General features: G+C 39.2%; 1 long non-coding RNA gene and 1 pseudogene across 1 annotated transcript; one reads left to right on the top strand and one right to left on the bottom strand.

Annotated features, from left to right (window-relative positions):
- Positions 1 to 2,678: 2,678 nt before the first annotated feature.
- Positions 2,679 to 3,108, top strand: LOC118729527 (annotated as a pseudogene).
- Positions 3,109 to 3,134: 26 nt separating this feature from the next.
- Positions 3,135 to 8,280, bottom strand: LOC123653210. Its single transcript, XR_006742881.1, has 3 exons — positions 8,268 to 8,280; positions 7,592 to 7,594; positions 3,135 to 3,251 (listed from the first exon to the last, which is right to left on the bottom strand). It is a non-coding gene; the product is annotated as an uncharacterized LOC123653210 (long non-coding RNA).
- Positions 8,281 to 15,673: the final 7,393 nt, after the last annotated feature.

Below are 15,673 nucleotides of genomic sequence, written 5' to 3'. Positions count from 1 at the left end.
GCATACAAGATCCCCTGGCCCCAAAGTATTCTCTGTTGTATTACAGTGGTGTCCACGTTAGCATTTGCTTAACAAATACGTGTATGTGAGCACCTGCACAGTGAGGTAAGGTTGATTGGAGGAGCTGTGAAGAAAGGATGCAGACAATCGTTGACCTACTGTGTGTATATAGGGCATTCCCACTTTCAAATATGTTAGCCTCTCCAATTCTCAAAGGAGCACTAAGAAGTGGGAATTATAACCCCCACCCCCACTTTTACAAATAGAGGTTAACCTGCTCAAGGCCATGCAGCTACCAAACCAAACAGGAGTCAAACCTTGCTGATGCTCAGAGCAACCCAACCACCTAGTGAGGCATGTGTGCCCTGAGATGGACCACCCTTGTCTCAAGGTGGAGGGCTTGCACAGGGACCGTCAGCTTCAGTTCTGACCTTACCCCAGCACACTACACAAACACAACCATTTCCTCTGAGGTCCCTGACTTTGGTAAGATGGGGAATCTGATTCTAAAGTCCAGGATTTTACCATCAGGCTAATTTTCTTTTTATCTTAAAAAATTAGACTTCCAGCCAAAACCAGTTTGGCTCAGTGGAGTAGGGGTGTCGAACTCAATCAGAGAAGGGGCCAAAATCTAAAATCCAGCCTAAATCGCCGGCCGAATGGTTTACTGAACAGTCATAAACTGTCATTGTGATGGAAACGCAGCGGAGTGCAGTGATGACAGCGCGGTGTGGGCCACATTGCAAGGCCTGGCGGGACGGATTTGGCCCGCGGGCCTTGTGTTTGACACATGTGGGATAGAGCATCTGCTTGGGGACTGAAGGACCCCAGGTTTGATTCAGGTCAAGGGCATGTACTTTGGTTGTGGTCAGATCCCCAGTGGGGGATGTACAGGAGGTGACTGATCAATGTCTCTCTCTTCAATGTTTCTGACTTTCTATCCCTCTCCCTTCCTCTCTGTAAAAAATCAATAGAATATATTTTTTAAAATTAGACTTCCAATAAAATATGACAAATTGAATGCCCAGATGTGTTTTTCTTCATCTAGAGACCCTACTGAAAAAGGATTAAAACACACACACACACACACACACACACACACAAAGAGAGAGAGAGAGAGAGAACAGAAGAGAATAAACCAAATGGGAGAATGGAAAAGAAAGGTGGATTTTTTTGTCTACGACTTAAAAGGAGGGTTGAGTGCTGAATTTAACTGCTTTTATAGGAGAAAACGATTTTCTCATGGTTTGGAGGCCTGGGGTTCCTGTCAAGGTTCAAACTGGAGGTTAAAGGGGTTAAAAACTAAAGGATTAATTAAAAGATTGTGTAAGGTGAAGGTAGACCCCCACATAGACAGATGAAACCATCTTCTCTGGGCTCAACAGTACAATAGTCTACAGGTGATGCCTGAAAACTTAGATAGTACTGAAACCTATATATGTGATATTTTTGCTATACATACATGCCTTTTCACTTAAAGGAAGCACTTTTCTAGCTTCTCTTCAAATTGCCAGAATCACTGCTCTTCTACTTTGGAGCCATTATTAAATAAAGTGAAGGTTACTTGAACACAAGCACCACAATATCAAGACAATCCTGATAACCAAGATGGCAAGTGAATGAGTGACAGGCAGGAAGCATGTGTACAGCTTGGATACTCTGGACAAAGAGATGATGCATATTCCAGGCAGGATGGAGCTGGGACAGTGTGAAAGTTCATCAAAACAGCTCATAATGGAAAAGCTATGAATTGTTCATTTATGTAATTTCCCAAATAATAGTTCTTTGGCTACGGTTGACCATGGGTAACAGACTGCAGAAAGTGAAACCACAGATGGGGTGGGAGTGGGGGGGGGGGTGTCAACTGTCCATTGTCTTGTTTTGAGTAATTGTACAGAATAGACTATTAATGTAAGTTCCATTACAGGTCAAGGAGAGAGCATGAGTGAAGGCACAGTCCAACAAAGGCTAGGATGTAGTGTACGGGTGGAGCAGGAGTGGACAGTAGCAATAAAAATATTTACTGGAGCTAGAAAAGGAAATCTGAAATAGTGTCAAATGCAGTCCAGGGCCTAAGGGTAGATCATTGGCCTTTATATTAAGACTAAAGGCCAGTGAATGGAATTTGTGCACTGGTGGGGGTGGGGAGTGGCCTGTGAGGATTGGCCTGCTGCAGGAGCAGCCACTCATCATGGTCAGCTGAGTAGTATTCATACCATGGGAGCACACTGACCACCAGGGGGAAGCTCCTGCATTGAGTGACTGCTCCCTGGTACTCAGTGCTCATCATAGCTAGTGGTTGATCAGTCATTTTGGTCATTCTGTCATTTGGTCAGACTGATCACTAAGCATATGAATCTCAATTGAGTCTCAATTTGAATCCTAGTATCTAATAAGTGGGGAAACTTGGGAAATACATTAATTCCCTACACTGCCCTGGCAGGTATTGCTCAGTGGTTAGAGTGTCAGCCCAATACACTGAAGGGTCTCAGTTTTTATTCCCGGTAAAGGGCATGTACCTGGGTTACAGGTTTGATCTCTGGCCCCCAGTCTGGGTGTATGCGGGAGGTGACCAATGCATATATCATTCTCACACTAATATTTTTCTCTCACTATACCCCCACAGCCCTCACCCTTTCCCTCCCTCCCTTCCACTCTCTCTAAAGAGCAATGGAGAGGAAGATGGCGGCCCCCAGGGGCTTGTCCCTAAAGGCGGCGGCCCTGCGAGAGGCCACCCCCTGGTGGAGGAGCAGGTTCTTCGCGGCATCCACCGACCCCGAGGCTGGCGAAGGGCAGATCCACCTCACCAACAGCTGCTTCCAGAGGCTCCTGGAAATCACCCAAGGGGCAGAATTCCTCAGGCTGGAGGTGGAGGGAGGTGGATGCTCCGGATTCCAGTACAGATTTTCACTGGATACAGGGATCAACCCCGATGACAGGGTATTTGAACAGGGAGGGGCATGAGTGGTGGTTGACTCTGATAGCTTGGCCTTCGTGAAAGGGGCCCATGTGGACTTCTGCCAAGAGCTGATCCGGAGCTCATTTCAAGTGCTGAACAACCCTCAGGCCGAGAAAGGCTGCTCTTCCTTCTCCGTCAAGCTTTTATGAGAGGACAGGTGACCGACCCAGAGGTGGCTGCCATTGGTACCAATTTGAGGAACCTGGAATGAGTGGAATTTTAGTGGTTTCCTTCCAATCATGTCCCTCCCACAATTTTATTTCCCACAGTCCAGGAGTGTCGTGTTTTGCCACTGGTTTTTTTTTTGTTTTGTTTTGTTTTGTTTTTTCTTCTTTCTAAGGCCAAGGCTCTAGATGCTGTTACCTAAGGTTTAATGACTAGTTGAAACCCAGTGTAATTTGTAGAGCCTCCAAGGTTCCAAAATGTGAGTTATTTGTCTGGTCTTCAGAGCTGCTTGTACATATATGTATAACTGTGTATAAAAGCTTCATTTTAAAGCAAAATAAATAAATAAATAAATAAATATAAATAAATAAATAAATAAATAAATAAAGAGCAATGGAGAGGGAAAACTAAGATGACATCATAGTTAAACACTTAAACTGTTGCCTTGTACAACAATTTCAAAACTACAACTAAAAGGCAAAACGGACATCATCCAGAACCACAGGAAGGCTAGCTGAGTGAAAATTCTACAACTAGATGGAAAGAGAAAAGCACACTGAGACTCAGAGGAGGAGCTGCAGGAGGCAGAGGTACTGGAACACGCATAGAGAAGCCTGGCAACTGAGTGTGTGGCTGGCTTTCTCAAGCGGGAGAGAGACTAAAGTTTCTGACTGTGCTGAACTCCAGTTCCAGTTGAAAGTCTGGGGACCCAGACTCATTCAGGGAGAAAGTGGACTATCTGGCAGCAGGCAGAACTCAATGGCAGCTTTCTCTCAGAGGTGCTTGCAGTGATTACCATGGGACACTGAGATACAGGGGCCTATTAGAGCAGGGCTGATGGGAAACCATAACCATTGCTGTCTGCTCCACCCTGTGACTCCACTCCATCCAAGCTGAGCACAGAGGCTTTTGCAAGTCTTGTCTCATAAGGGTGTTTCCAGCACAGAAGTTCTCCTAGCATAGACACAGCTGATTCTCACAGCTAATTGGCCTGGAGGTGAACTCCCCTCAGTGATACCAACAACAATCAAGGCTTAACTACAATAAGACTGTGCACACAGCCCACAAAGGGGTGGACCAAGAATGTCTACCTCAGATAACTGGGAGGCTGAGTCACTGGGCCTTGCTAGGACACCTAGCACACAAAGCCACTCTATTATCTCAGCAGCAAAAATGTGGAGACAAAGAAACAGGTAACAAATAAAAGAAATGGAAGAAAGTAAACAATTGGATATAGAGTTCAAAACAGCAGTTAAAAGGTTTTTCAATAATTTTCTAGAAAAGGCTGATAAATTTAGTGAGACCCCCAAGGATATGAAAAAAGGAACAACTAGAAATTAAGCATACACTGACTGAAATAAAAAATATTGTACAGAGATCTAATAGCAGACTAGAGGATTGCAAGAATCAAGTAAAAAATTTGAAATACAAAGAAGCAAAAAACACTCAATCAGAAGAAGCAAAAAGAATAAAAAAATATGAAGATAAGTGTAAGGAGCCTTTAGGACAACTTCAAGCATACCAACATTAGAATTATGGGGGGTGCCAGAAGAAGAAAGAGAGCAAGATACTGAAAACCTATTTGAGGAAATAATGACTGAAAACTTTTCCCATCTGGTGAAAGAAATAGACTTACAAATCCAAGAAGCGCAGAGATCCCCAAACAAAAGGGATCCAAAGAGGACCACACCAAGACACATCATAATTAAAATGCTAAGAGCAGAAGACAAAGAGAGAATATTAAAAGCAGCAAGAGAAAAACAGTTAGTTACCTACAGGGGAGCACTCATACGATTGTCAGCTAATTTCTCAACAAAAACTATGCAGGCCAGATGGGAGTGGCAAAAAATATTCAAAGTGACGAATAGCAAGAACCTACAATTAAGATTACTCTACCCAGCAAAGCTGTCATTCAGAATTGAAGGGCAGATAAAGAGCTTTACAAATAAGAAAAAGCTAAAGGAGTTCATCACCACCAAACCAGTATTATATGAAAGGCTAAAGGGTATTCTTTAAGAAGAGGGGGGGAAAAAGAAAAAGGTAAAGATAAAAATTATGAACAACAAATACATATCTATCAACGAGTAAACCTAAAAATAAAGTGAATAAAAAAAATCTAATGAACAGAATAAACTGGTGAATATAATAGAATCAGGGGCATAGAAAGGAAGTTTACTGACATTTCTCGGGGGAAGGGATGTGGGGTGCGAGAAGAAACTGGACAAAAATTGTTCACTCATGGATTAGGACAGTGTGTGGGAGGTAAGGGCAGATGGTGGGATGGGAACTGGGTGGAGTGAAGCTATGGGGGGGTGGGGGAAGGAACAATTGTAATAGTCTGAACAGTAAAGATTTATTAATTAAAAAAAAAGAACAATGAAAAAAATATCCTCAGTGATAATTAACAAAAATTAAAATAAAATATTAATTCCTACACTGTAATTTTAGTAACTGTATTCTTAAGTTTAGATATGTGTTTAACATCTGGTAGTAGCAAATCAAACTAATTTAGGACAGCAGCAAAGCCTGTGAATAACCAATCAATCCAAAAAAATAAAACCAAAAAGCTCATTCTTTATTACCATACTTAAAATTGTACAATCAGATATTTTTTAAAGAAATTATTTTAATTTAGAAATTATCTACAGCAGCCGTTGAGAACCACTAGCAGGGTTGCCTAAGACCATCAAAAACACAAATATTTACATTACAATTCATTAACAGTAGCAAAATTACAGTTATAAAGTAGCAATGAAAATAATTTTATGATTAGGGTCACCACAACATGAGGAACTGTATTAAAGGCTTGTAGCATTAGAAAGGTTGAGAACCACTGCTTTAAACAAAGATGAATTAATCAGATTATCCAAGAAGAGCTTTCTAGTACATAGAGAAAGCATAATTATGGAGAGGGTGCAGAAAAAATTAGAGTATAGCATATAAAGTCTGCTTTATAAAAAATGAGAAGAATAGAGGAACCTGAAGTCAGAATACTTAGTAATGCCTAAAAGAAAGATGTTAAAAATGCTAATAATAAAACAGAAGGAAAGCAGAGCAAAGTTAGAATTGAAAGGGAAAAAAAGACACAGAAATTTTACAAGTCATTTACTCCACTTTACAATTTTTGGCTACATTTTGCCCTCCCTAGTACAAGCAAAACTTGCCAGAGAGGAAAAGTTTTTAAAGCAAACACAATTTAAAGAGAATGGTAGATTTCCCTGTTCATGTGCTGTGCTAGCCATATAATTCATATTTTCACATAAATTTGTGAAAAGTCAAATGTCTGACTTTGGGTAAGTAGGTAAATATTAGAGCTATTGAGATTTTTGCTTATGACAAAAAAAAAAAGAATGTTCCTATATACCCAATTTCTTGGTTAGTGTGAAAGTTTGTCAAGTAAACATGGAAGTGTTTGCACAAAGTATTTTATCTCTGCAGCAAAGGCAAGCTGAGCTGAAATTTGAGGCTTCAGAAACATCCCGATTTAGCAAAGGGTTTTTGGGAACTATGCTGATGTTCATAGTCTAAAACATATTTTTAAAACTTCTAAAGTACAGTTGCTGTGCCACTGTAGGCACTCCCAGTTGCAGATTTCAAACTAGAAGAGCTTAGAAAACGAACTGTGAGAAGAAAATGCACATTCTGAGGAAAATAACTCCAGATCTCTTTATTGCATGGCCCAGCAGCCTTCCCCAAGTTTCTGGTACCAGAATCCTGCCTATAAGCCATTCTCATTTCCTAGGGCAAGAGTCAGAAATATAAATCTGTATTTTCCATGTTTACTGGTTCCCAATGAGTACCGGGCCTTCCCAGTATCTCAATCCCCATGGCCCACTACACCTCACTGAAGACCTATATCCTATGTATTGTGATCTGGGACTGTAGTGCCTATGGAGAAAGATCAGAACCCAAGGGTCTCAAACTGAACTTCAGCAGGTGCAGCACAATGGAATTTCACAACAGAGTTCATGTGGAAGTAGGAGTGTACTTGATAACCCTTGTGACAGTGAAGACTATTCCCTGGGAAAGTGTATGAAGAGGAAGTGGGCCGCCCAGTTGACCCAGTTTAATGAAGTTGAAGAAGGCACCCAGTGTGATCATAGCTGGTGCCAGAGGCAGAGCTTGAAAAATCCCCTGAGCAAATGCCCTTGGTAAATGAAGAGCCATCACTGTGCAACAAACAGATCAAGGAAAAAGTCCAGGAATCAAATATTCAACGCAGGTAACCAGGCCTGAACCATATTTTTAAATGCTAAGACAGCATTTTTGAAGAAAAATGCTGTCTGGAAACATTGTTCTTCCAATCCAGATGATTCAAGTGACAGTGAGGTGGAAGAGGAAGAGTATGGGGAGGAGTGGCCCTTTGAAGAAGTCAGTAGTCTGAGTTCTAAAGAAAGGTTTTATCATGAAGCTTACAAAGCAACTACCGTGTTTCCCCAAAAATAAAACATCCTCCTAAAATAAGACCTACTTACAGGTTTCCTTCTGAGTGACACATAAGCCACCCCCCCCCCCCCGAGAATAAGGCCCCCCTAGGCTCTGTCTCAGAATGCTATTGCTAAAGATGAGAGATGTGGCCCACTGATTCTGAAAGAAATGGAGTCACAAGAAATTCACCAGGAAATTCAGGAATTGGATTGTTATGATGATGTTCCTGAAGATGAAGACATGATTGTCATTGAATAAATGAGTAAATTCTTGATACTGTAGGATTCACAGTTTATTTAGTTTGTGTTGACAACTACAGTACTGTATACAGGTAATAAATTTCCTTTATTTTCATTTAACAATAAATGTGTACCATATTCTTCTTCATGGAAAAATAAGACATCCCCTGAAAATAAGACCTAGCACATCTTTGGGAGTAAAATTTAATATAAGACACTGTCTTATTTTGGGGGAAATAGGGTAGGTTGTCTGGAGAGCTCTCTTTATCCCCAAGTTGTCTGGCCCTCCAGAAATAAGAACTATAATAATAAGTATGCTGAATATAAGAATATCCTTTCAACATGGTTTATATGTTGAAGAGAAAGGAGGACTGTGAAGTCATGTATAGCAAGTTATAAACACAACATACCATAGCTAAGCAGGAGGCACTGAAATCCAAGAGAGTCCCAGAAATCACTGGAATGAAACAAAGGACTGAGTTCCAGCTACAAGAAAGGGCCAAATTATGTTGCATCATCTGATGGGTTAGAACAAGTGATGTTTTGAAGCTGTTATAACAACAAACAAGTTAAGCCTTTAGAATTATAAGATGTAAAGTAAATAAATTGAATTGCATGTGTATAAAAAATTGTTTTAATGAAATGAATAACATTCCAATCGAAGGGAAGACTCTGTACAACTCCAGTTTATTCTAACAACCAAATAAAATAAGGTATGGGATTCATCCATCAGGTTTATTGTTATTTCTGATTTTAAAAAATGTAACCAAAATTTATTTCTAGCTAACAAAAAGTATTTAGTTGATTCTATTTTGCAAGGAAAAAGAAAACTGGACAGGAACAACCTAGGCAAAGATTTCCAATCATGTTTTCAAATTCTTGGTTTTTTTATCTCTTCATCTGCTTAGCAATTGAGGAAAAAATATCTCATCATTACAGTTGTGATGAAAAAAAAATCCAATAAATTACTAATATTTTAATCAGATCATACAAATCCTTGAGAGATCACTTTAATTATTCTGCATAGATAATTCCTAAGAAATTCCCCCTTTTCTCTTTCATATTTCTAAACTAAAACCAACATGTGGCATTTAAATATTTATAATAACAGAGGATTACACCTGAAAAACTTTAAGTATAGCAAATGATTTTGTTAGGGAAAAACAATGAAAAGGAAAAATATCCTTTATAATAATATTTTTCATAAAGTGTAATTGATTGTTAACATCACATTAAGTTGCCAGTTGTGCGTGTGTGTGTGTGTGTGTGTGTGTGTGTGTGTGTGTGGTGGGAGGATATAAAATTAAACTAGAAAATGAAACTCAAGGCCAGTTTGCCAAAATAAGAGCTACTCTTATGTAACAAGGAAGTGGTTATTAATTTTGGGGTTGTAAGACAAAACAATGACCTCAACTGAAGTACTAGTGTAAAATGGAATGAAATATAGAGATAAAGACAAGACTTTAGGTAGATCATGAAGCCAGGTGTCTCATTTATTTATTTCAAGCACTGAAGATAAAAGAGGGAGAGAGAGAGAGAGAGAAAGAGAGAGAGAGAGAGAGAGAGAGAGAGAGAGAGAGAGAGAGAGAGAGAGAGGGAGAGAGAGAGAGAGAAAAGCATGGAATATGTATTGGTTATTTTAACACCTTTTTGCAACCATTATTTTGAATGATGAGATGCTTAGATGACTCCTGTGGTACCTTTCTGTTTTATCTGTTGATAGCATTTCCTAACTGATTTTATATTTGAACAAAAACAAATTTACACTTGCTTGGGATATTTACTTTAAAGGGGATTTTTGTACAATTTATCCAGTGCTTTAGAATGTATTCAGAATTTTTAGTATAAGGCAATTCTAATTGACATCTCTTTGTTATTTGCTTGAACTTTCTTTTTGTTTCATTCAGATTCTCCTTTATCTTGATGTGAATATAAGGCTTCTTTCTTTATAGCTCCTATCATAATAAAACACAATGTGCTAATTAGAACAGACAACCTTCCAGATGAAGTTGGGCTGTGAGGGAAGCCCGGGTCCCGGGAGCCAGAGGGAAGTCAGTGCTGGCAGCCTGGGGAAGGAAGGCCTACTCTCGCACAAATTTCTTGCCTCTAATGTACTTATAAGTATAACTCTATGTGGATATAGAGTCTACTTATGTAAAACATTATATTGCTTATTCCCACTGAAACTTGTATCAGCCTGGTATACTAGCAAATCAACTCATCACAATTGAAAAAGCACAAAAATGTATTGGCTATTTAATTTCATTTTTCATCCTTTTTTGTATTGTTGTTTTATAACAACAAACTTCAAGTAATATTACTAAGCTCTTCTATTTTAGCTACTGGTATCTCCTCATTTTATCTCTGCTTAAGAGCTATAACAACACAAATAGTACAAAGGTTTAGGTATTTTGATAGAAGATTACACCTGCAAAACTTACTGTAAATGTGTGTGTGTGTGTGTGTGTGTTTATGTTAAATGACTAATTTCTTATTCTTTACAACCTCTAAAATACATTTCTTTATCACTTCTCCCGTGAATTAATATAATAGCCTGCTAACCCAACTCCCTTTCTGCAGGTTTACCTACCCTCCATCATTCAATTAATCACAAGTAAATACTAAGTGCTTCTCAACATGCTCATCAGGCAGGTTTCCAGGGACACAAAAGATGGTTAATAATCAACTAAGAACCAACTCTGTTTGCAGGAAGCTCAAGATCTAGGCAGGAGTAAAACAAATAGACAATTACCATGTAGTTTGTTAAGCCTTTTAAGAGGTAGGTGAAAATGCAGTAGCCAAGGACCAAAGAATGGAATGGAAGACACTGTGTTCAAGGCAAAGGGAGTCATTCTAAAACATAAATCAACATCTCTTGCTTAAAATGTATCCCCAACTCCCCACCTCCTCTAGGGGAAAGTCCAGAGCCCTTAGCATAGACCTTTGGTTTCACTTGGTATCTGCACTACTCCCCTAGGGGGCATTTGGAAGTGAGTAGTGTATTGCTATATACTACTGTCTGACAAGTAGTATATAGCCTAATTTAGCAGCTTAAAACAACATGTTTGTTTGTTCGTTGTCTCACATGAACTTCTGTGGATCAGGAATCAGAATGGTTAGCTAGTGGTTCTGGCTCTAATGAGAACAGCCAGGCTATTGGTCAGAATTAACTGTCATCAGAATGAGCAGGAGAATCTGGTTCATGGGCAGGAGAATCTGGCTGTTGGCAGGAGCCTTTAGTTCCAGACCCCTTGCATTTCCTAGAGCCTAGAGTGACATGAGTGGTTGAGGGTGTGTGTGTGTGTGTGTGTGTGTGTGTGTGTGTGTGTGTGTGTGTGTGTGTCTGTGAGAGAGAGAGAGAGAGAGAGAGAGAGAGAGAGAGAGAGAGAGAGAGAGAGAGAGAGAGAGAGAGAGACCAAGGGACTCCAGAATATTTTATAATGCAGTCTCTAAATGGCAAATTACCATTTCTGTTTTATGCTGTTGGTCACACAGACAAACTCTTGTGTAATGTAGGAGGAGATTATACGAGGGTGTGAATAGCAAGAGGCTGGATGACTGGCGACCAGCTTGGATACTTTTCGTTTGTCATGACTGGAGATTGCTGCTAGCAAGAGTCTTGCTAAATAAAGAATTGCACAATAAAGAATTGCAGTCCATCATCAAGTTACTAACAGTGTTGCCAAATAGCCTTTCTACACTTTGCGTACACTGTCTTTTTTTAACTTGTACACATCTGTGCTCTATGTGTGTCTGGCTTCTCCCAGTTCCCTGTAAAATGAAATTCCTTTTGATCCCCACAAATCTTCCTTCTGGCTCCAGTGCCTTCTTCGCCTTGGCAAGCTTTCAAACACTCGCTTCAGGATTTTGTACAAATATCTTCATCTCCTGGATGCATTCCCTGATCACATTAAGCAGATGAGCCCTTGCTTCCCTCTCCCTTATTCATATCGTTGTTATAGCTCTATTATACTGCGGTGATTATTCCTTTACCAACCCTTCTCCCGCAGAAGGCTGTTAACCCTTTGCACAACTAGGTTTTATAATCTTAGTTTAATCTAATATTTTACGCAGTCCCCACACATAGTAAACATGTCTTAATATAATACAAGTTACTTGAGTGAGTAATCAAACTAGTGGCATACTGTCTCTATGTGGAATGTGTATGTATAGAAGTGTGCTTTTTAAGAGTTATTGCACAATGTGAAAGCTTGATTTGCTCTGTTTTAACCCAGACTCTGCTTGTTCCATTGGTTCTTGTTAAGGTGGAAATCCGCCTTCATATAATAATAGCTCACACCTCAGAAAAACTTTTAAAAATAAATGTTTATATCCTAACACATTATAACAATAGATAAATAATATTTTACATAAGGATGTGGCCTATGATGAAAATTAAAGAAGTAAAGGGTGAGTAACATCCTTAAGAAGTGATATTAAAACTAAGAACTGAATTATGGGGGGAAATTACCACGTGAATTCCAGTGGGAACATAATTTATTTTTTATTTTTTATATTTTATTGAATTTTTATAGGAAGTAAGAAAGAGGGATAGAGAGTTAGAAACATTGATGAGAGAGAATCATCGACCAGCTGCCTCTTGCACACCCCCTACTGGGAATGTGCCCACAACCAAGGTACATACCTTTGACCAGAATTAAACCTGGGACCTTACAGTCCGCAGGCCAATGCTCTATCCACTGAGCCAAACCGGTTTTGGCAGAAGAGAACTTTAGATAGAAGAACAGAGAGGCCAACAAATGCAGGGTCTCAGTGGTTGGGACCAGCTTACCATATATGGGAGTTAGAAAGTTGACCAGTAATGTTAAAGAAATTAAAAGGTTGAGAGATTTAGAATGAGAGGAGGAACTATTAATAGATCATTAAGGACCTTATAGTCTATGGAAAGGAAGTTTATTATTATTATTATTATTATTATTATTTTATTTTTTAAATTAAATTATTTTTAAAATATATTTTATTGATTTTATACAGAGAGGAAGGGAGAGAGATAGAGAGTTAGAAACATCGATGAGAGTCATCTATCAGCTGCCTCTTGCACACCTCCTACTGGGGATATGCCCGCAACCAAGGTACATGCCCTTGACTGGAATCGAACCCGGGACCCTTCAGTCCCCAAGCCGACGCTCTATCCATTGAGCCAAACCGGTCCCGGCTTATTATTATTTTTTAAAAATATATTTTATTGATTTTGTACAGAGAGGAAGGGAGAGAGATAGAGAGTTAGAAACATAGATGAGAGTTATCGATCAGCTGCCTCTTGCACACCCCCTACTGGGGATATGCCTGCAACCAAGGTACATGCCCTTGACCGGAATGACACTCTATCCACTGAGCCAAACCGGTTTCAGCTGGAAAGGAGTTTAGATTTTACTCTAAACACAGAGATTAAATGAATTTCAAAAACAAAAGTGATATTTGATTTATGCTTATAAAGTTTTAAAGTTTTAACCCTTCTATTCTGGTCTTTGTTATAGCTCTACGATTTTCAACTGGTATGCCACAAGAAGTTTTAAAACATGCAATACCTGACTAGTTATCAAGGACACTGACCTCTTTTCCCTTATATTGTCAAAATTAAAAAAAAATTATATTTAACCATACGTTCAAATCAACAACACTTAGAAATTTCACCTGGTCAAAGCACATGTGAGAAATAAAGGAAACATAAGACCATTTAAAGTTGTATGATTTTTTCCCCCACTCACTATTATAACATTTCATGTGGGCCAAACAAATTATAAACCCCAGATCATTTATAAAAAAAAAGAAAAAAGAAAAAAAAAAAGAGTAACACCATAGGGAGGACCAGGAAGAAATTATTACAATACAGAGGTTAGGAATTCAGGCTTATGAGTCAGACAATTCTTGATTTTAGTCCTCTGCCTCTTATTAGCTGTGTGATTTGGGGCAAATCTCTCATCACTGGTCTCAGTTTCCTCATGTGTAAAATGGAAATACCACTGGGAAAAGTAGGTGAGATAATGCATATAAAGTACTTGGTATAGTGCTTTATGCATACTTGGCATTAAACAGGTGGTCATTTTCATTCATTTATTCAACATATACATTAGACACCAAGTATATGCCAGGCATTCTGTTGGCTAATAGAAACACAACAAGAACAAGACTTTTGTGGTAGAACTTATAGTTTATTGAAAAGGGGAGAACAGCTGAAACCAGTTTGGCTCAGTGGTAGAGCGTCGGCCTGCAGACTGAAAGGTCCCAGGTTCGATTCTGGTCAAGGGCATGTACGTTGGTTGCGGGCGCATCCCCAGTGGGGGGTGTGCAAGAGGCAGCTGGTCGATGTTTCTCTCTCATTGACATTTCTGGCTCTCTATCCCTCTCCCTTCCTCTCTGTAAAAAAATCAATAAAATATATTTAAAAAAATAAAAACAAAAAGGAGAGAACAATAACAAATAACTATAGATAGATAGATAGATAGATAGATAGATAGATAGATAGATATTATATGGCTAAGTGACTATATGACCTCCTGACCATCAGATCGGTAGCTATGACACACAATGACCACTAGGGGACAGATGCCCAATGCAGGATCTACTGAGCAACAGCAACTTTGCAGAGTGCCCCTTCACACTCTGGGACCCTCAGAGGATGTCAGACTGCTGATTTCAGCTGGATCCCCACAAGCCAGGCCCTGGATCCCCACAAGCCAGGCCCAAGAGCCCACTCATTCCGCAGATGCCCTTCAAGCCACAGCGCCATCTCAGGTGCGACCAGCCAGGGAGGGACTGTGGGAGGTTGACTTCAGGGTGTGTTCGGCCCATCTCACCCAGTCCCACCCAGCCAGCCATCTTCTAATTAATTTCCTTTCAATGTGCAGGAAACGGTGGACCAGGTCACTAGTTAATGATAAGAAAGTACTGTAAAAAGGGTGGAGAAGGGAGGTGAGCAAGAGAAAGCTTTTCAGAGGAGAAGCATTTTAAACTTAGAAATGCAGGAATAGACAGGGCTTGGGCAAGAAAGAAGGTAGAAGAGTGTTCCAAACAGAGAAAACAGCATACAAAATGGCTTTTTTTTTCCCCCCCAGAGATTCATATGGGTGTGCTTTTCTCTTTTTCATCTCTAGTCATTCTCTTTATGACTGGTTATCACTTCCCTCTGCTTATAGACATTATTTTCACATTGCTAGAGGATTCTTTACTTATTTGCTTGGACAGTTCCTCTACAACCTTCAAATAGTTACTGGCACTTTGCATTGCCTGGAAATTTTTTAATAAATATAGTAAGTAGGTGTCTCTGTGTATGTTCTTTCACTTAACACATATCATACTTTATCCTATACTTCAACTTGTGAGTGTAAGGATCTGACTTACCTTTGTACCCATGATATCTAGCAGAGTACTGTTACATAGTAGGCTTTTAATAGATATTTGGTGGAGGGATGAGCCAAAAAAAGAGAAAAGAAAGAGAAAGAACTCATTGACACAGGCAACCATGTGGTGAATACAAGGGACAGGGGTTGGTGGAGGTGAAAGAGGGTATAGAGGGAACAAGTAGTGATAGAAAAAAATTAAAAATTAAAATAAATAAATAAATAAATAAATAAATAAATAAATATTTGGTGGAGACTGTATCTGATGTGTCAATTGCCTTAATGAGTGAGTGCATATGACAAAACATACAGAAATAAAATAAAAAAAAACACACAACAATAACCCTCAAGAGCATGCAGGAAAAAAAAGATAAGAATGCTGTGTGATAGTCTACCCATAAAGATATAAAGATTTTGTCACTACTATAGCAAAATAAATAAATAAATAAAATGTACATAGGAACAAATTTAACCAAGGAAGTAAAGGGCCTATATTCAGGAAATTATAGATACTGAAGAAA

This window comes from Pipistrellus kuhlii, unplaced genomic scaffold (assembly GCF_014108245.1).
Source record: "Pipistrellus kuhlii isolate mPipKuh1 unplaced genomic scaffold, mPipKuh1.p scaffold_m20_p_3, whole genome shotgun sequence".
Taxonomy (NCBI): Eukaryota; Metazoa; Chordata; class Mammalia; order Chiroptera; family Vespertilionidae; genus Pipistrellus; species Pipistrellus kuhlii.
Note: the sequence above shows the minus strand (reverse complement) of the source record. Positions and strands in the feature narration are given on the sequence as shown.